This window comes from Monodon monoceros, unplaced genomic scaffold (assembly GCF_005190385.1).
Source record: "Monodon monoceros isolate NGI ecotype Baffin Bay Population unplaced genomic scaffold, NGI_Narwhal_1 Super_Scaffold_12, whole genome shotgun sequence".
NCBI lineage: Eukaryota > Metazoa > Chordata > Mammalia > Artiodactyla > Monodontidae > Monodon > Monodon monoceros.
This window is the reverse complement of record NW_021703768.1, coordinates 26,182,555-26,203,950: the sequence shown is the minus strand read 5'-3', so window position 1 is coordinate 26,203,950 and position 21,396 is coordinate 26,182,555. Positions and strand designations below refer to the sequence as shown.

The 21,396-nt window shown below is 39.8% G+C and overlaps 1 protein-coding gene across 1 annotated transcript in view; it reads right to left on the bottom strand.

Moving 5' to 3' along the window:
* Positions 1-21,015, bottom strand: part of CDH6 (cadherin 6) — a 125,178-nt gene extending 104,163 nt beyond the window's left edge. Inside the window, exon 1 of the mRNA XM_029217934.1 lies at positions 20,830-21,015. The gene's annotated coding sequence lies outside the window, so the exon portion shown is untranslated. The remainder of the gene's footprint in view (positions 1-20,829) is intronic.
* Between the last annotated feature and the right edge of the window lie 381 nt (positions 21,016-21,396).

Here is a 21,396-nt window from a genome sequence, read left to right as displayed (position 1 = left end):
GGGCTCAGGTCAGGGACCATTACTCTTGGGTGTCAGAGCTAAACTTAATTAATAACTTTAAAAAATACATGGATGATGTTTTATTCCCTTAAGATGTATGAAAATGGCCTGCAGGATTTAATCCTGAAAAACGTTCAAAACAAGAATGGTTTAGTTGTTTGATATGCCCCGTGACCTCTTCCTGAAATCACCAGCACTGCCCAGTGTGTTTGGCTTTTTCCCAGCCTGCTGTGCTGTCCAGTTATTGTTGTTGTTCTGCTTTTTTTGTTGAGGCAGATTCCTTCTGTGCACCTTTCTGGCCCTCATGGCACCCTCTGGTAAGCCATCGTCTTTTGAAGACAGGCCCTCCCCTGTCATGCTGTTGCAGAACGGAGGAAGGCCACATGGGTAGACAGTTACAAAGAGAAGGGCTGGGACTCACAATTATGAAGAATAATGGTGGTTTCTATGGTGCCAGTGGGCAGAGGGGGGAACTCTTCTTGTGAGCTGGTGCTGAAATGTTTAGCAATCATTTTCCGATGAGAATTGGCAGTTGCCTGCCAGGACGGGATGTTCTGTCAGCACAGGTGTCAAGGGAACGAGAGAGGATTCTGAAGAAAGTAATTGGCAAATCAGATAGGGCTGGGGAAAAAAGAAAGGCACTGGGGAGGGTGAGAGGAAGAGGGCAAGGTGCTATCCAGCTTTAAAAGTAATTTTTAACCAACATTATTTAAGAGGCTTTTAGAAAGCAGATCCCCCTTTCCCAGAGGCATCTGCCAACTGACAGTACAACAGGAAAAGAGACTACTTCCGGAAAGGCTTTAAAAAAATACTTTTAGAGGCTGTTAAAAAGACATACAATCACATTCTCCATAAACCTGTTTCAGCAGCAGTTTACTGCTCAGGCTGGGCTTCTTCCACTTAACAGTCTGCTGTTTTCCAATACGACCACCGCACCACCCACTCTCCAGAGCCCTTCAACCAACAGAGGTGCTCAGCAGCACCTCTGTTTTCTGGCTGAGCTCCATACAGGATGGAGACGCCAACATCTAGTGTGTGGTCTGGAGATGTAGTTTTCATTTTAGCCCTTTCATCCTTGCTGTAAACTATACACTGCTTCACCTCTGAACGTCTGAGACTTGTATTGCTTGAGAGGCTTTCCAGCGGGTATATTGTAGCCTTCCTTCTGTGCTTTCATTGTTTGGGTTCTAATGTTCTTTCCCATCAACATCCAGCCAGTGAAGTAGCTTGCATCTGTGCTTTCAGATTTGAGAAAAATGCATTCCAAGAGTCCCCTACCAGTCCTTTTTGAGAGTTTGCCTGCAGATGTAAAGTCCTCAGTGAAGGAAACAGGGGTTATATTTATCATTGTATCTGCTGTCATTAGCATACAGTAGGCAAGCCTTCAATACTTGCTGAAAATAAGGATGAATAAATGAATGAGTGAATATGAATGAATGATGGCTATCAGAAGAACAGGAGATGGGAATAGCAAAGGGGGTGTTCAGGGGCACGTAGTTGGGCTAGAAAGATAAGCTGGTAGCCTTGATTTTTAGAATTGTAACTCATTCCCCCCATTTTTTATATGCAAATTTTTTCTGGGGGGCGCTGTTTTTCCTGAGAACAGAATTTTGGGGCAGCAAAGAGAGAAAGAAGGAGAACTGATTACAAGAAAGTGTTATCAAGTCGGCCACCACTTCATGGGATCATCCTAGAAATCCTATGAAATGCATCTCAGGACCATCTCTCCTGGGGAAGAAAGGGAGAAACACTTATCCATAGGCTCCAAGCCTTGATTTGTTAAAGATTCACCTCCTGAAACAAATCACCTGCACTTCTGGGTTGTATAGGGGTTAGCATGGAACAGGTTCCTGTAGTGTGTCACTTTGTGGTATCAACAGAGAAGCCCCAGGGCAGAAAGCAAGGTGTGCACTTGCAAAAAGTGGGTCAGAATATGCGTACAACTGGTTGTCATGGCAGTGGCTGGAATAAGACACAGGGGAAGTTAGGAGATCTGAAATGGTGCATGTGCGGTATCCGATGCAGACCCCAAATACTAATATAACACACGCAGCCACTCACTGTTTTTAGAAAAAACAGGTAAAACGCCTTAAATCTAAATTAATAATTTGAAAACTATTGGAATAAGTATTATGTTTAATAATGTAAGTCAAGTATATCGTTAGTAAAACCATATTATAGAGTTAGAGAAATAGAGAATTAGACGCAGCTGGGTCTGCGTCTGTGTGTCTTATTTTTGATGAATATATTGTTTTTAGGAGACTTTAAAACTGGAAACCTGCCAGGAGAGACCTGCTGGTCTGACGTTTTCTCCGCTCATGTTAGGGGAAGGACTGTGCAAAGGAATCAGCCTGGGCTTGGTGCAGAGCTACCTGGACTAGATTTCTGGGAAATCTAATGCCAGCTACAAAAGTGCCCCAACTGAGGAATTTAGGGATGAACCGGAGTCTCAGAGCAAAAGCATGTCAGTTAAAGTTCTACCAATATGAGTGGTATATGTACACATTAGTTTTCCACGGCCTACCACAGGGGACCTCAAACTTTTTGCTTTCATGTTAATCAAAATAATACTGAAAAAAATCTACGTATTTCTTCCACTTTGTTAACAGTTAAAAATATTTCACTATAAGTTTAAGTTGTTGAAAATAATGTAATTTCTGGCCAGTTGTAAATATTAACAGTAAAACAAACTATCAAATCACTCTAAAAATTTTCCAGTGGAATCTTAATAACAGTTCAACAGCTACAATGTCTCATCTAAAAATATGTGCATGAGATCATTTTAACAGTCTGAAATTTTATACCACTTCCTTCTGTTATGAGCTCCTTTCCATTCAACTTCCCCCACATATTTTAATCTAATGTAATTTTTATGCTTGAATGTCTTATATTGATCACATACACTTTGCAAAAATTATATATATGAATTAAAATTTGAAATAACATTTTTTCGGCAAGTCTCTAAGTAATACTAATTTTATTCTGACTAGACTTTACTATTATTCTTATGACACAAAGCAACTTACACTGCAAATTTTTATAGTTATATAATTATATTTATAAACATAAAAGTAAGCTTTATATGATAAAGGCTAATTCTCATAGATCTAGCCCTATGGGACTGCAAGCATAAACCCTGCTGGCCTCAGTGCAAGGCCATCCAGAGGTGTCCCCTGGGTGGCAGCCAGAAATCCGGGCTCCAGGTGAGGGTATAATGCCCTGTCTGGGAGATACTGCCAACTGTAAAGAGGCAAAGGTCAAGTGCAGAGATGATGGCAGGCACTGGCCTTTGTTCCCTGAGAGCAGGGCCCTGGGCCCCCAGTTCTGGGCCAAATCCGAAGCCTGCCCCTCAGCCCAAGTTCCAAGACAAACGAATGGGCCTCTTTCTTGGAACGGGTAGGGGGTTTCCCTGTGCTGTCCCCGCAGTGCCCAGGGTGGCAGCCTGCCAAGAACTGTCCCCGAGATCCAGGAACGTAAGCCCCTGTCACCAGAGGCGGGCAATTAAGAGGTGTCCTTGGGTGGTAGCTTTGAAAGCCCGGGCACCAGGCGTGCGTGAAACCTCCCACCTGGAGACAGGCGTGAGGAAGGGGGAGAGGGGAGAGCGAGGAAGGGGGAGGGGACGTGAGGAACGGGGGAAGGGGGCGCGAGGAAGGGGGGAGGGGGGCGCGAGCGCGAAGGTGCGAAGATGGCGCCACGGCTGGGGCGCGGGCTGAGAGAGCTTAGAGGTGGAGGCTGCCAGCCTCCCTCTCAGGAGCTCCACAGCTGCCCTCAACATATGTGTCAAATCAGAGGCCTGCCCTTCAGGCAGAAGCTAAGCCGCAAGTCAAGCAAGTGAAGGGCTCCCACACGGATGCCGGCGCCCCTCGTCTCCACCCGCGCTGGGCCTGCGGCAGGTGAGTCCTGCCCCTGCGAGCCCCGTAAGAGCCGATTCTCTGATCTGTTAGGTGCGGGCGGTGGGGTTCAAACCCTTCGCTCCTCAGGGAGAAGCTGCGGTTTTGAGTTCCCTCCCGATTTGCCGCGCCAGGGGGGCTGCGGTGTAGGGCGGGATGATGCCCTGACGTCGCCTTCCTGTTTGCATGCGGGTCTTCTCTGGTAGGAGCTGCTCAGCCAGGTTTTGGATTTTTCTCAGAGGAAGCAGTTCCGTCTGTGGTGGTAGGTTCCCTGTGTTCGTGGGAGGAGTGCGGTCGGGACCGTCTGACGTCGCCATTTTGAATGAGAACCTTCTCATTGCCTTGATTGAGGTGTTTTTGGTGGTGGAGCTGGTGTTGTGTGTCTGTTGTGTACGTGCATGTGTGCCTTCTCATGCCAGCGCCATGTGTTTCTGAGGCCAGAGTTGTGGTCTCTTGCTTTTTGCCTCCACTCGTTGCCACGTGGGCAAGGGCAGCTGGCCGTCAGGTTAGAATAAGATCCCCAAGACAATGATGTGCTGAACCGAATTCGTATCTACAATTTTTACTTCATTTTGGCTGCAGTTAGTTCACACCTTTGCAAACCCAAATGAGGAGCCCAGCTCGGGTTGCAGATTTTCTGGGGAACGGTGCTGAAGAGGCTTTGAGGAAATTCTGAATTTAAGCCACATTTGGCACATTCACTGTGTCAGCCAAAACCCGTTTCAGTGAATAGAATTATGGGCATGTTGCCCTCAGTGGCACATTACGTTGGTGACATAAAAAATGTGCATCATTTCAATTAGTGAAATTAAAAAAAAAAACACAACTTGTAGCATGTTAAAAATACCCAGGACCCTCAAATTGATTGACTATTTGGAATAAGTCACAACAATAATAGCAGCAACAGAAACACCTAATATTTTGGGGGGTGCTTCCTACATGCTTAGCATTATCTTAGTTACTCCTCAGAACACCCTTTTGAAGCTGGAACTACCATTATCCGCATTTATAGGAGAAAAATGCCCTAAGAGAAACATCCAACAGGGTCATCTGCCCAGCTGGGAAGTATTTGTACCTACACAGTCAACCTGGGACTCCCTTTGTCATGCAAAGTAGGACAGTTTAAGAGCTCAATGCCCCCTTTCCTCAAAATTTCACATGTAACTCATCTCCTACTTAAATTTGAAGCTTTTATGGTCATGGCTCCTTAATTCTGCCCCTAAATTGCTTGCCAAAAAAAGAAGACGTTTTTATCATAGTTAAACAATTGCAGAGGTGAGTGAACTCACTGTGGCAAGGTCAGTTCTAAGGGAACACAAATAAGATGAGGAAAAAAATGTAAGATTTTAGACTTTATTACAGGATGTTTCAGAACATCCTGTTGTGTGGCATACAGCACATCCACATAAACGCATTTGTAAAAAAGCAACCCCAGAACCTCACTTTTGCCTTAAATTATCCAAATAGCAGGGGCAGCACTCTGTTGAGCTTTCATTTTTACATTTTGTTATTATTTCTCATACCGTTTTGACTTGGATTTAGATAAACATGTGCATTTCAGCTTAGTTGCCTTTCAAATAAAACCTAAAAGAAAAAAAAAACATTCTTAAAGAAAGATTTGGGATATTTTTAGTAAGGCAGAGAAAAGAAAATTGTTTTGTGATGCTATATTTAAACAACGCTTTTTAAAGATTTCTTAAAGCTCCAGTGGTTAGGACAGTGCTAAAGGCAAAAATGTTGCTTAAGAAAACACTTCAGAAAATGCTAGAAAAGTTAAAGCCCAGACCAAGTCCCTTGAGAGTAAGGAGAGTGCTCACATGGCATGCCGTCCTTTGAATCTCTTAAGGTTATTTTCTAAATGAGACTATGAGAACAAAATGAAATTATATTTCCCTTCCAGCTAGTTAATCCTCAATTCCCTAGATGAAAAAAATGTTTTCTTTTTGTACAGTGATGTATTTCTAGTCAATAAATTCCCCAAACAGATACACCAAAAACCCACTTCAGGCACAGAGTAAAATAAAAGATAGGAACAGAGGTCACTAAAATGGTTTAGTATCACTCTAGTTGCCATTTTGCTGGTACCCCTCGATTGATGGAATAGGGGGGTTTTGGTCTTACTATCTATTACCTCTAAAGCTATGGTTTATGAAACTGAATTCCATTGAATCCCTCACCTATGTAACACTTAGATTTTCACTTAGAGTAATACTGATTCTCGGGCTAAATTGTAGTAGACAGGGTTTGTTAACTACCCAATGTCCATTTCTCATCTTCTTTCTTCCTGATAGAATCCCAGTTTTGTCTAGGTATCTTTCCTCCCCCAAACACATACACACACACCCTCACACATACACACAAATAAATCAAGGGAAGCTGATCCCCAGAATAGATCTTTAGTCTAAAAAAGCCAATTAGCACATGGGATTTCCCAGCAATTAATAATATATGGAGTGGTCATATGTCCTGAACTGGCTCAGTCTGACTTAATCCTTGATTGTGAGAGAGGTTTTTCTCTCTCTTCTGCTAGACAAAAATAAGGAAGGATGTAGTCCCAGTAGCCACTGGCAATCATCTTAATGTTTGAGAGAAATCATTGATTGAATGTCATTGATGCTGAAGATGGCAGGAGGGATAAACAGAAAGATCTGGAGTTTTTGATCATTCCAGTCATCTATGGATCACTTGGAACCTGTGTTTCTATGGGATGTCTCTTTTGTAAAATATAATTGTATTTATTTCTTTCCAGTTTGAAATGGGATTTTTTTCTCACCCATAGCCCAAAGCATCCTAATACACAAACTGAAAATACTTGGTGAGAAAGAGTAAGAAGTAATCAGATATTCAGGATGCTGAACATGAATTACTATAGCTTACTTTTGATTGCCTTTCCTCTGTTAGTGGGCGTACTTATTGGCTTCCCCTTTACCCCCAATAGCTTAATCACTCCGGAAAATCCTTTAATTCTCTACTTATTCTAAAGTTGGGGATGTGAAGTGTGGGAGAGGCTGCACCTACAATGTTTAGGTTACTTGTGTTAATGCAAGATGTTACTGATTGAAAGTGTTAACCAAAGGAATGGTGTAGAGGCAGAGAAGCAATGTTGGGACTCACTTTCCTAACTTTTCTGAACCCATAGTTCTACTCCCTTTCCTTGGAAGTTACAATTTCCCATAGTGGTGAGATATAAGAGACAAATTGTCAAGAATGTACCATGGTACCTATTCTGCTCTAGGAAATCCACTTCCGTAAAACAAACTAACTTCTATTGATTGGTAAGTTTAAAATTCTCCATGTACCTTTGACTTCAGGCTGATGGATATCACACTAAATAGAGGAAGTATAAAGAACATCCAAACCTCTCCCGCTTCATCTCAAACCTTACAAAACATTTTGCATGTCAGAGAGCTGGGCTGAACTGCATATTTCATTGCCAAATAATATTCATGAAGATCCCATTCCATGCATTGACTGCCACTTAAGGAATGAAACAGGACTACATAATCAGTTGAATTTAATTCAATCTATTTTGTGCAGTCGTGTTCAAGGTTATAACAAGGTATGTGGAATCTGGTATTAGACTTCCTATAGAACCTCAAGAAACACGTCCAGGGTAGGAATTCAGGGGAAAAATGATTTTGCTCATAAAACATGTACATAAGATTGTTTTGTAGATTCCATTTGATGTACTATTATGGGTGGATAATAAACCAAAAGATAACCAAGGTTTATCTTGCTAGCCTTCGCACCAAAGAGAGAAAATATACACAGCTCTAGTTTTCAACCTGAATACATTAATAAAATCTCTAAACAATTCTATGCCTTGGGGTGGAGTGACCAAAGAAATTGCAACTTTTAGATAAGAAAACATCCCAAATAAAAAATTGAAGTATTGTATTAGGAGACCCATCAGTGATGTGGTCTGTAACCCTATTTCAGACATTTGGCCACAGGCACCAAGGTCATCCTGGGGACATCACCCTTCTGTTGGGTATACCCCTTTGTTCTGGGCTGTCTAGGAGGCTGGCACTGACCTTTCTTGCTTGCTAAGTGTATTCCTGCAATATGTTCAAAGGAAATCAGGTTACAAGAAAAAAAAACTAGCATTCAACATGAATAATGTAAAAGCATATAAAGGTAGTCCAGAATTTTATTATGAATACTCTCCATTTCTTCTTGCAACAAACATCATTTGTCAAAAACAGTGCTAGGCCTTAGTGATAAATGTAAGACCCAGAGGCCTTGTTCTCTAGGTGCTTACAGTGTGATAGGTGAGACCTGAACAATCTTGTAGATGCTTTTGAAACAACATGTTTACAGTTGCACTGAGGCTAAGTAAAGGCTATTATAAGATCATGCAGTGAGAAATCTAAGCTGAGTCCAGGACAGGTGAGTGGAAGTCAGGGAAAGCTTCCTAGACAAACAGATTCTTGCCCTTTTCCTTGAAGATCCAGTGCCATTTGGTCAGTGAAGATGAGTGGGGACACTGGAGGTAAGCAGCCTGGACAGCTGTTCCAGTGTATACCAGCTGAATATTAATATTGGTACTGAGCTTGGGTGTCAGCACATTAAAGTCTCGATTTAGCAATGGTAGACCTTAATCTATTTCATGACTGAAAGACTCAATCCTGACAGAATATCTACCTATTCATTGAATAAGTTTCTAAAATGGCAGTTTCTAGCAGTATTATTTAATACAGGCATACTTCCTTTTATTGCACCTCGCTTTATTATACTTCCCAGTTACTGTTTTTGGCAAATTGAAGGTTTGGGGCAACCGTGCATTGGGCAAGTCTGTTGGTGCATTTTTCCAACAGCATTTGCTCACTTTGTGTCTCTTTGTCACGTTTTGGTAATTCTCGCAATATTTCAAACCCTTCGCCAGCAAAAAGATTACGACTTATTGAAGGCTTGGGTGATGGTTAGCATTTTTTAGCAATAAAGTTTTTGTGTTTTTTTTTGCGGTACGCGGGCCTCTCACGGTTGTGGCCTCTCCCGTTGCGGAGCACAGGCTCCGGACGCGCAGGCTCAGCGGCCATGGCTCACGGGCCCAGGCGCTCCGCGGCATGTGGGATCTTCCCGGATCGGGGCACGAACCCGTGTCCCCTGCATCGGCAGGTGGACTCTTAACCACTGCGCCACCAGGGAAGCCCAATAAAGTATTTTTAAATTAAGATATGTACATTTTAAACGACATAATATACTATCTCACACTTAATAGAATACAGTATAGTGAAAGCATACTTTTTATGTGAACTGGGAAACCAGAAAATTCATGTGGCTTGCTTTATTGCAGTTGTCTGGAACCAAACCTACAATATCCAAGGTATGCCTGTATTAAATACATATTGTAACCAACTGGATGTCATGGTGTTATCTATGGCACCCAACACAATGTCTTATACTTAAGTGTTAATTAAATGGTTATTGAATTAAATTGAAATGCCATCACCTAAATCTTAAATTTCTTGTGTAAAATGATTTCTTGCTGAAAAGTATTTCTCTTTATATTCCACAAACTCATTGGGGGAACTGTAGGGATTAGTGAAAGAAACAACATGAAAGTATTCTGAGGCATGCTATTAAAAATAAAACTGTACTAAGCTTTTGGTAGTAAAGAGGGATGTGGTGGTTCTTTCTAAACTGGGGCAGGAGGTCAAAAACCAAATCCTAAAATGAATAGAGACCCTATAAATCATAATATACTGAAACTAAAGGCTAATTTCCATGTTCATGTAAGATGCAGGTATGGGGAGAAGACAAATATAATCAACTCTGAATATCCTATTCATTTTATACAAAGCTGGCACTATTGATTGGCCTGTTATTACTACAGCAAGCATTCCTTCCCTTTGCTGTCTTCCTTCACTTTGTTTTCAAGTTCTGGCTTCATGCTTAGGAAGTCCATTACTATTCCAAGATTATAAATATATATTCACCTAATTGTCAGTAAAGTTACAGTTCTATTTTGCACTCTTAATCTTTAGTTCTTATGGGATTTATCTTGTATAGAATATGAGGAAAGAATCTAACTATTTCCCTCAAGGTGCTAGTGTATGTTGTCTTATCACCCAGTGTCTCTCCAGCACTGGGCACAGGAGGGTCTCAATAAATATTAGAGAATGAATAAATTAATGAATGCTGAGTCTGAACCTTCCAAAAACTCTTGCCAGGTTTCCCTTGGGATCAACAGTAAGTGATTGTAAGACTGACTCAAATTAAAGTGAAAAGCCTGGCCTAAAGCTAAAAGGCTTTTGTGAGGCTGATATCTGCTGCTTTGGGCTATAATTAATTGATCTAACTTGTTGTGGGAATATACTGATGAATTCATTGAGGCATGAAAGAGAAAGATGTTAATTATATTTTTTGAGTCCTGAGAAAAATGTACACGTTATATATATTGCATATATATGTATGTGGATATATATATATATATATGTGTGGGTGTGTGTGTATATATATATAAATCTCTACACCTTTGACATTACTTTTGGATTTGAGATACAAACATTTGAATCTATCCGTCTATCTACCATCTATTTGGGTATATATACATACATATATATTAAGCATAAGAGGCACTAGAATTTAATATTTAAGAGTATGGGCTATCAAGGCTGCCAGGATTTAATTTTAGCTCTGACAAGTACTACCTGTATGACACTGGGCAAGTTGCCTAAGTGCTCTGTCTCCCAGTTTTGTCTTTAAAATTGGAAGATTGACAGTATTTACTTCAGAACATTGTTGTTAAATTCATGTAACCATTTAGAATACAGCCTGCAATATTGTAAGTGCCAAGTGTTATCTTTTATTATTATTCTACTCATTTTTCCCAATAATCTTTCTTATTTTTTCTCAAGTAACAGATTCAACATATTTTAAAAAGAACATTTAGGATTATTTGAATGAGAGGTAAAAAAAAAAAAGTCACTTAGCAAAAAATGCAACTGCTTTATCATAGAAAATATACAGTAGCACACATGGATACTAAAACTGTAAAAGAAAAAAAGTTCAGAAAGAACAATGTTTAGTTTAGGTTTGAATTCTGAAAAATAAAATACATAAATTGAAAGTATAAACTCAGAGGTAACATCCTGTTACCAAACACAAATTAAGAATTAAAAAATCAAGATGGCAGACTTCTGCTAATCTGTTTAGGCAGGCATAAATCGTTAATCAGGCTCAAGGCAACATTGTTTATACCAAGTTTAATAAAAATCTGTCTGGAGGAAGAAGAGGTCTGGTGGCCAATTCTGAAAGCTGAGTAGCTCTGTTACATGCCTAGTCCCTCTAGCTCTCAGGACACCATTGATAGGGTTTCCTTTCAAACTGACTCCTTTTAAAGGAGTCAGAATTATTAAAAACTATAGCACAGGATAGAAAATTTATATTTTTTCACTGGTGTGAATAAACTTGAAAAGGAAATAAATTGGAGAAATATTTATTTAAGAGAATCTTTTGCAGCTTGTATGAGAAGAATTTCACAGTAAGCATTTATTGAGCCTTCACTATATGCTTACATTTGCTAGTAATGCCTTCATCGTAAAACTGTGATCTTGAGATGGAAGAAGTGATATTTTAAAACCATTTTCTCCTTTCTTCCCAGCCTGTATTTATTCATTCCACAAGGCATCTTATATTTGTATCATGTGGGCTCTTGCTGTACAGGGAATCAAGAAAATTTCCTGAAGTCTTGGCATTGTTTTTAGGAGCACTTGTCAATCAGGTGAAAACTAAATTGGAAAGTATTTGACAAGTGCAGTATCTTCTGAGGAGTCGGAGCCTTGTGGCTGCTTCTTTGGATTGCTGAGCCCAAATTTCACTTGCTTTAAAGTCTTTCTTGATAACATCATGGATATTATTGCCTATTTCTTAATTACAAAGCAGGGCAGGTTTGGCTCTTGTTTTCGTGATTGGTTTCTCTAAACAGCCATGATTATCATATGGAGAAAGAAGAAAAAATAAGCAATTTAAAAATCTATTTTAATTTAGTGACAAATTGGGAGGCAGACATATGCTCTATTAATGTTCAGCACATCCAGGGTGTAAAGCAAACTTCTTGTTCTTTGGTGCACAATTAACCCAGCATAGGGTTTCAATAATTTCTCCCCTCTCTCTCCACTATATAAAAATCTTACATTACATCACATTAAACTCAGTCGCTTTAGAGCATTTTACTCTTATGTAGCTTTCAACTTCATATTTTAAGTAAAGTAACTGTCCTATTTAGCATTCTATTTGGTGAAAAAGTGGTCATTTACACGATTACTAGATATCTAGCACTATCTTTCCCTCTATTGGGTCATCTCTTAAACTTAATTGCATTGTTTTTTTAGAACACAAAGTACACACACGTTTAAATTCAAGGGGGGAAAGTTAAAACATAAACCATGGTGCTATTTGTAAAGGTATTTTGGAATGTGGCATCTGAGAATTAAAAGCACATTGAGGAAGAAAGGGAAGTATCGTGACACAAAATTTTAAAATATGGGACCTGTATTTGGCATGCCTGCACTTATTTCAAAGGCAGTTTACCTGCAGGTAAATACATGTTCCTTGCATGCAAAAATTATTGCAGAGCTGGTACTTTCTGGATCTGGAGGTTTGGGACCACCCCTTCTTGACGACAGTTACCAGTAAATGACCCCTTCATTCTGCTGTCTTAATTAGGACCTGCCCCAAACATCTCTCTTTTGATAAAAAGCGATATGAGTCAGAAAGAGAGTAAAACTGTGGCACTGATCTTTATCACAAGGCCTTCCTCATAGAATTTAATTCTTTATGAAACACTGACAAAACCCCAATTAGATACTTTTGTACAAGTAATTTACTAGCGAATAATTGCTGGAAGATATAGTAGCTCTACTTGATTCAAATTAGGATCAGCAGTAATATACCAGTCTTGGTGAATTTTATCATTTTACATTGGTGATTAGTTAGTCTGACCACATGGTTTTGATCAGTGTTAAATCGGAACCTGTTGCTAAGAAGAGTTTAGAATATTTTAGTTGAATGTGAAATTGAGCAGTGCCAAACATTTTATAAAATGGATGATAGTAGATTAATAAAACTCTTTTTTTAATCCTGCAAAGGTGGTTTAAGCTTTGCAGCTCAAAATATGATAAGCTCATTTTCATGACTGAAATCTGTACTATAAGCTAGAAGGCAGTTGCTTTTTGATGTAACAACGCATACCTTAAAATACAAATTGACACCTTAGAAAATCTGTGTTTGTTCACAGTTATATGTAGTTCACTTTTAGGAAAAAAAGATACCCCTTTAATAATGTGTACAGTTAAATTGAGCTGGGTTTTTAAAAAAATTAGATATAAATTTAAAAGTTCTTGTTTTCTACTGAATAACCCACTATGTAATCAAGTAGGCGAATTCATTGCTGATGACACATTCTGGCCATGATCTTGGCAAAGCACAATTTTGGAGGACCTATTAATATAGTCAAAGGTTGTATTAGTATTCCAAATGTTATTATTAATCTCTATAAAGCTTAATTAAGGGATCAAAAGATAACTTTTGTTTGAACGACTTTATATTTTGGGCCACCTATTTGGCTTATCATTGTAATTCCCCTTTAGTTTTTATTCATCCAAACAAGTAAAAGACTAAGTCAGTCATTTTACAACATTATGTTATTCATTATCTAACCCAGTGGTCCTCAGACTTTTGGATGTCACGGAACATTAACAGTTATTTTTTTAAGGGGGGGAGGGTTGACATTGGGTTGCTTGCAGATTTTAATTTTGTCAAGGGAAAAAACCAATATAATTTATCCATACACTTTCATGAAAAAACTGCCATTGTAACTCCAAAGAAGTGGGAAGGTCACTGAGTCCTTAAATTGAATAAATTGAGAGTTATGAAAAACATAATAAATAGGTTGTCATCATGTTTCATATCTGATCACTGACCAATAAACTTTTCCTTTTTTGGGCAAAGATGCACACTTGACTTTGGATAGCCTGAGGAATTACTGATTTAGATAAAGTTCACTCAAAATTACCATCAAGCCATTACAAATAAAACAAAAAACTACATTTTTATCATGTGCCCCAAGTATTGGTCAAAATTTTGAAGGAAAATTTTAGTTCTTCTTTGCAACAGGAGCTTTACAAAAGGGTACGAACACATAAAATTCCTAAGGATGTCTAAATCCTTCTTTTCTCCATAAGTTTCCATGCCTGCTCCTTCATAGCATATTTGTAAATAACAATATTATAGATTTAAATTTCCTCTTTCAATTTTAATGCCAGAATTGAGTGGAGATGATAAAAAGTCATAGTACTCCAAACTAGAAGTCAAGTTACAGAAGAGATAAAGAACAAAATGAATTTAGTTTATCCACTTCATCTCTTTGGTCATCAGGTATCTCAAATGTAAATGAGGGGCGTTGGGTAAAGTCACCTCTAAGCTCCTTTCTGTGTCTCACATTCTCTGATTATATTTCTAATTGTCAAACTGTCCATGAAGGCTGGATTAACTACATGACTTTTTGAATGGTGGTAATAGAAAGAACAGAGTTTAATGAAAATGGCTTATCACTGTCAACCATATATAATATTATTGTATTGTTAAGAGGATGTCTTTCTTCCTTTCTCCTTCCTGCTCCCCCCCGCCCCTTCCCTTTTCTTGTAAAATTTTACTTGGTAAAGACATGATTCAGAACAAACACTGAACTGTGGTGGGAATGAAATAACAAAACTGTGGTCATAAAAGAAGAAAATAACTATTTTTACCCACCAAAAAAGGAAGGAAATAAATACAGTCTTATTCAACTCTACCTACAGTCCCCAGAGCTATGCATATAGTGAGTTTGTCAATGCACTAAGAAAGGACTGAGGCCCTCAGGGGGTGCAGTGAGGTTGCGAAGCCCCCTGTCAATGAAATAAATAGTTGTCATGTTTAGCTACCTTCCTGAAGTATCCCCTCCAACTTGAGGCCCTCTCTGAAGGCAAGAGAAGATAATTTATTCTCTTATAAAAAGTACCATTATTATACTCATAAAAATGGCCCACACAATCCTTTTTACTACAATTATAAACTCTAATCCATGCTTCCAAGTGGTTTTTAAAAAATGAATAACCTACAGACATTTTCCTCAGCCTTAAAAATCTGCTTTGCTCTGCTCAGAATAATCAAATCATTCCCATGCTCTCTGCTGCTTTGTATTTCTCAGAGAGTCACACTTTTACTTCTAAGATACCACAAGTGTTTGTTAACAGGACATTCATTAAGTGCTTGGCTCAAACAAATTTCCTAGAAATTCAAACCAAAAAAGGGCTTAAAAGGATACAAGTATAACATTTTCCCTTTGACTTACTGTATAATTATTAACATACAGAATGCATGTAAAATACTTAGAACAGTGTGTGACATGTAGAAAAGCTCAGTAAAGGTTTATTATCATTTACTTTATAATTATCATTGTCATTATTTGGATGTATAAAAATTCTGAGCTTACTGGTATTTTTTAATCTTGGCTGAAAAAAAATATATTCACATATACATTTTAAAATATATTTGCCATATTTGTTATCAGTCATGTATGGGGTAGGGGGGTGCTGTCCTGCTAGTTCAGTCTTTTCTTCACACTGTACTACATATAGAATCCAAATGAATGACTTATATTTGGTCTTTATCACTTTTGTATACTTTGGGTTGCAGGTGTCAGAAGGACACACAGTATATCTATTTAGCTCACAGGACAATAAAGATAATAGAAGGAAAGTAGTCGATATTCTTCAAAGCACTAAGGAAACCTTTCTTTGAGTCTGCTGGGATTTCAGACCACTTTTTAAAAATGTACTCCTCTGCTTATTTTATGATCCGTGCAGGATCATTTCCTTTAGATGGTGATTTTTTTTTTTTTTTTTTTTTTTTGCGGTACGCGGGCCTCTCACTGTTGTGGCCTCTCCCGTTGCGGAGCACAGGCTCCGGACGCGCAGGCTCAGCGGCCATGGCTCACGGGCCCAGCCGCTCCGCGGCATGTGGGATCTTCCCGGACCGGGGCACGAACCCGTGTCCCCTGCATCGGCAGGCGGACTCTCAACCACTGCGCCACCAGGGAAGCCCTAGATGGTGATTTTTTAAAGGATAACTTTCAAATTTGCATTCCATGGTAGAGAAGCATAGTATTTATAAACATGTTAATGATGTAATCATGTTTATAAAGTTGTATTTAATAGTAGCAATATCTGTAAAGTGGAAAATGCACCCTGTATAAAAGTGGCAATTTTAATTCTATTTCTATATTCGTATGTTTTCCTCTTATGTAAAAATTCACCTCCTCATCTCCTTTCATTTTACTCAACTGGAACACCTCCTCAATTTAATTTTTTTTCTTGCTGTTTTCCCTTCCTATCATTTATTAGGTCTCCTGAACATCTTTTGGGCAGATCTACCAAATTAGGGAATTATAGAAGGAGAAAAACACAGTGCTTTTTCAAGTGATGAAATATGAAGATAAATTATACCCTGTGGTGTGGCTAGCTTTATGTTCCTCATCTTCTACCTGAGTTGTTCTCTTCCACAAGATAGCACTGAATATGGTAGGAAAAGCTTGGGACCCATGTTGCCCATTTATACTGCACATCAAATTTAATAGTAACATTCTGGCTTTAATTAAACTCTTCCTCTTATAAATCTCAGCAAGGTGATCTGATTAATAGAGGAAATGAGCACCCAACAGTTTTAGTGTAACGATATTAAACAGATGAAACAAGGTAAAATAATCTAATAATCTGTGAGGATGGGGGACACAGAACCCTCTGCATATGCGCCCACTGCATGTGTGCTCACAGCATTCATTCTTCAGTTAGTTTTCTTTGTTGGAAGAGTTAAAAATTTCCTGGATAGTTCAGTCTTGAACAGCTAGAATATAGACTGTATCTGGTCGCCTCTGACCCAATCAATTTGGCTTAAAGATCTTTACTCCATTTACATCTGTAGTAAATGAAGGTGCACCACCTTTTTGAAGGATTATTTACACTTTTCCCCTCTTACCTTCTCTCTCTACTTTGTGAGTGATGGGGTTATAAAGGCTATCTACTTTTGGCTGTATACCTTAATTAGGGAGAACTTGAGGTTTCTCATCTGATTGCTTTGAAAAGGGGGGCATTTCTTAGGAACAGGAACTTTTAAAAATGTAGGCCGGTTTAATCTTCATAAGAGGAAAGCTCAAACAAAAATATTGTTTAGATCTAGGAAACTTTCTCAAACTCTCAACTGTATTCAAAATAAAACAAAAAGTCCTAATGGAGAGAAAAAAAGAAAAGAATGAAGAGAAAACAAAAACCAACCCAAACCCTACATTTCTTTATTTCTTCTCTAAACAGTGTCACAACTGGGTGCTCTGTGTGTAGGTGAATTTTAATTTTCTTCTTTCAGCAATTTCACTATTAGCATGATGTTCTTGAGTCTTTGTATTTAGAATCATTATTCAGAAAAAAATTTAAACCAGAGAAGGTTTGATTACGTTTTCACCTTTTTGTGAAGCAAATAAGGTAAGCTCAGTAGACGCTAGCTAGGCTGAAACACTATTAAAAAATGCAATTCAGACTGAGTTACTGCTCGTTATTTTTATAAGCGAGACCCTAATTCTCATCGACCCCAAAGAACGGGCTGCTGTGACTAAGCGAGCAGCAGAAGCAACTGGCTTCTGCCGGATGTTATCTCATTTGGAACACATTTCAAACTTTAGAACAGATTTTTAAATTGGACGTTGAAACCTGCAGACTGTCAGCAGAAAAGGCTGATTCACCACTGTAGAACTTATCTTACTATGAGTTCCAGGCAGAGTTTTTTTTTAAGGACTAGGTTACCTAAAATGTGTTGTGATACATCAAAGAGAGAAATAAAAAACACTTCCTGGAATAAGAGTGACACATGCATCTAAGCATCTTTTGGGCTTTTAATATATGCTTATTTGAATGTGGACTTCTTTAAAATAGAAGCCTCTAGTTCAGTATAACTTGTGGATGTTCATGGATCTCTGAAAGGTTAATTAATTTTTTTCTGCAAATATTGCTTCATATATTTGCATGAACCCCCATGGTGGAGGTTCTTCATGTGGAGCTTTTGGAGCCATTATTATTATAGAGTAAATTTGAGTGAAAGAAGTACAGTCTTGGCAAGGTTAAAAATAAGGAATATCTTATATTGATAGTGAAGAGGAAGCTGTTATGTGCGTATTATTTTAAATAACAAAATCCATGATGCAATTGAACTGCAGGGAGAACAAAATCCATGATGCAGCTGAACTGCAGGGAGAAATGCATGGTGTGACCCACTAGAGGTCCCTTCCAACTAAAAAAAGTTTACTTAGTTCAAAAGATTTAGCCTCTGTAAATTGGCATTCACGACTGCAAAGCGAGTAAGGGCCAGAAGGGGGGACTGCACATTTTACTTCCTTAGGGAGAAACATGGTTTCATTCAGATTATCTGTCATATTTTATCTCTTTTTTTTATCCTTATGTGGCACAATCACTCAATTAGCTCTAGTTAGATATTCAGAACCTGTTGTTCCAAGTTACTGATACATTTGTAAAAAGGAAGTGTCATTTGATGTCCTGGTACTGTAGTTGTGCTTTCTAGAGATATTAGCTGTTTCAAGTATCTTAGAGCAATATTTTGCAAGATAGATTTTTGCTTAAAAAGGAAGAGTGCCTCAGATTAAGTTTTTACTTGCAAAGCTGATGGAAGTGGTGGGTGGAGGAGGTATTATACACATTTTCTGATAGCAGGCAACTTGGTAGAAAATGATTATGTTTCTATATATTATCTTTGCAGAGTTAGCATTAAGAAATGTAATTGCAATAAATTGATGTAAAAGCCAGATAGTAAAGGGACTAAAAGTCCCTATAGAGACACCAGTCTGTCACTTATAATGGTAGCAAAAGATAATTGTAGACAAGTACAGAAGAACTAACCATTGCTATTTTCCTTCAGAAATGTATTTCTGCTTCTCATGTTTTTCTGAAGACATGGGTTACTTCCTCTGCTTCTAAAGTATGCCATGAACCATCAAAACAGGTAGAAAAAGATCCGCCTTTTATTTCCCCCCAATACCTTTTTAATTTGAGCACAGCAAAGAGCAAAAGGGGGTGAGATACAATCCTGTGTGATTGCATTTTCTAGTAAATTGTTAGATTTCTTTTAAGTTTCTGAGCTCTGCATTGAAAATCTGGCCTCTGGCATAAACTTTGCCCTCCTCCTGCTTGATCATATCCCCTTTCTTCACACAACTTGTTTTCTGGCTCTCTAAAAAAACAGCCAGCACAGAGCCATGCAAGTGCTGATACACAAAGGATGATGCTCAAGCCAAACTGGAAGAGATTTTTTTCTCCTAAAGTAAAATACCAAAGGTTTTCCTTTTCAGGGACAGGCATCAGCAAGAAAAGAAAGGTAATAAGCAATCCTTGGTCACCATTTGTATAAGCTTATTTGTTCTTCATTCTTAGAGGAGTTGTGCATTAGCAAGGTATATCCCTGTGTTCCTTTTCCCACACAGGGAGGATTTTGCACCCCCTGGATTATAACCACTTCGAAAGCCCATATTTTGCATGTGCACCCCTCCAAAGCAGTCAGACATGTACACATTAGCCACTCCAGCAACATTTTTTGCAGGAAAAAAACCTCTTCTTTCCTACATTATGTGCTTCAGTAAGTGAAAATGAATATTGGCTGAGACACACGGGATGATACACCTCCATAGTGTGAATATCATAATTAAAATGTTTTTACAAAAAAAAAAGAATGAGAGCGAGAGAGAAATGTGTGGCTATTCCAGATGATTAAACTTCTTGGTACTTGGATGTTCTCTGTAGTTCACTCAGGTGAACAGCCCCTTGCACTAACAAGGACCTGCATATAACTTCCCATAAAATACAGATTTTATTGCAGCAGTGACAGCACTTCTCAGTACGACGCTGACCTTTCCAGCATCTCCCATCTCGAGATCCCCGATAACTCTGGGCATAAGAATAACTACAGAAGTAATCCCAGCTCTGCAATACACACCATAGCAACGTTCCCTCTTATTAAATTCCGTAATTAACGCATTGGGGGCTCCACTTATCCTGCATCGGACACCTAAAACCAGGCGCACTTGGTTTGTTCTCCAGCCAGTCCGGGGGAGGCGTTATCCCCCAGATTTGTGCCTGGCCAGCCTTGGAAAGCACGAGCGACCTCCGTCTTCCGTATGACTTTTCCCGGACGGTGTGCTCCATTTTCAGAGTCCAACGTTTGACTTTCCTTGCAACCTAAGCATTTCTGCCCTATGTGAGCCGGCAGGCGTTGCCCCCAACGTGCAAGCTAATAGTTTTTTTTAAAGCTTCTTCTCTGAGACAAATCATCTCTTTAGCCTAAGTTTTCCTTATTGGGAGCATTCGGGAGTTCTCAAGCTACCTAATTTTCTGCTTTAGCCCACAAACCAAGAAATGTAACTCGGCCAAAGCAGTCCCTGCACAGACCCTTGTAATGTGGGCAGGTGGGAATAAATCAAGCCCCAAACGGCTCCGCGGGTCCTGCACGTACCAGCGCCCTTGGTAATTGACCAGCCAACTTTGCAAATGCCGGAGCTCCCTTGGCAGCCTCTGCCGGCGGAGAGAAAGACAGTGGGTGCTTCCCGGCGGCCCCGTCACATATGCCCCCACCAAGCCCCGCCGCGGTCTTACCAGAAGGCGGAGGAGTGGCGCCGAAGCTCCCTGGGAACCGGCGTCCGTTCTGGGCAGCGGCAGCAGCGCCGCCCGCGCAGCCGGACCCGAGCGCCTGCCCCGACCCGGGCTCGCAGGCTGAACATCCCTCCCAACTCCAGCGTGCGGCACCCAACGGGCGGAGATGGCTCTCTTTCTGATTGGCTTCCATCAACGCTACAGAATTAAAAAAAGAAAAGGCATGCACCATCGCCAACTGAGACCGAACCCACCTCTGCTCGCCTTCCTGCGCCCGGGGAGACACTGCGACCCGCCCAGGCTGCTTCTGCCTCCGCCGGCGCTGCGGTCGCCCGCTCAGCGGTTCTTGCTGTCGTGGCTGAAACTGCAGCTCTCGGGACGGGAAGGTTACGGGCTCCGGAGAGCTGGCTCTTGTGGGCGCACACTGATTTGCAAGTGAATGAAGTGGGAGGGAGCAAAGAGAGGAGGACTTTGTTAGAGAGGCCCAGTGCCTGCCCCCGCCCGCCCCCTCCCCTTGACAGAATGACTCCCTGTGTTTGAAGTCCTGAGCAATTCGCTCCTTGTAACACTCCCTCTGCCCCAGGCTTTCCTTTCTTTTCCTTTCTTATTTTTTGGAGGGTTAAGACATACTCAGAACTTGCATGACTTCGTCTGTTCCCTCCTTTATACTATCAAAATGCACCTTGTGCTATTATTGGCAACGGTTGGCTATTCTTTTTTTTTTTTTTTAACCGACCGAACAATTACAATTCCCAGGGACACCAGTACCTCGTCGCGCTATCAGTTGGTCAGCTTCGTGTTATAGCACGCATAACATGCAC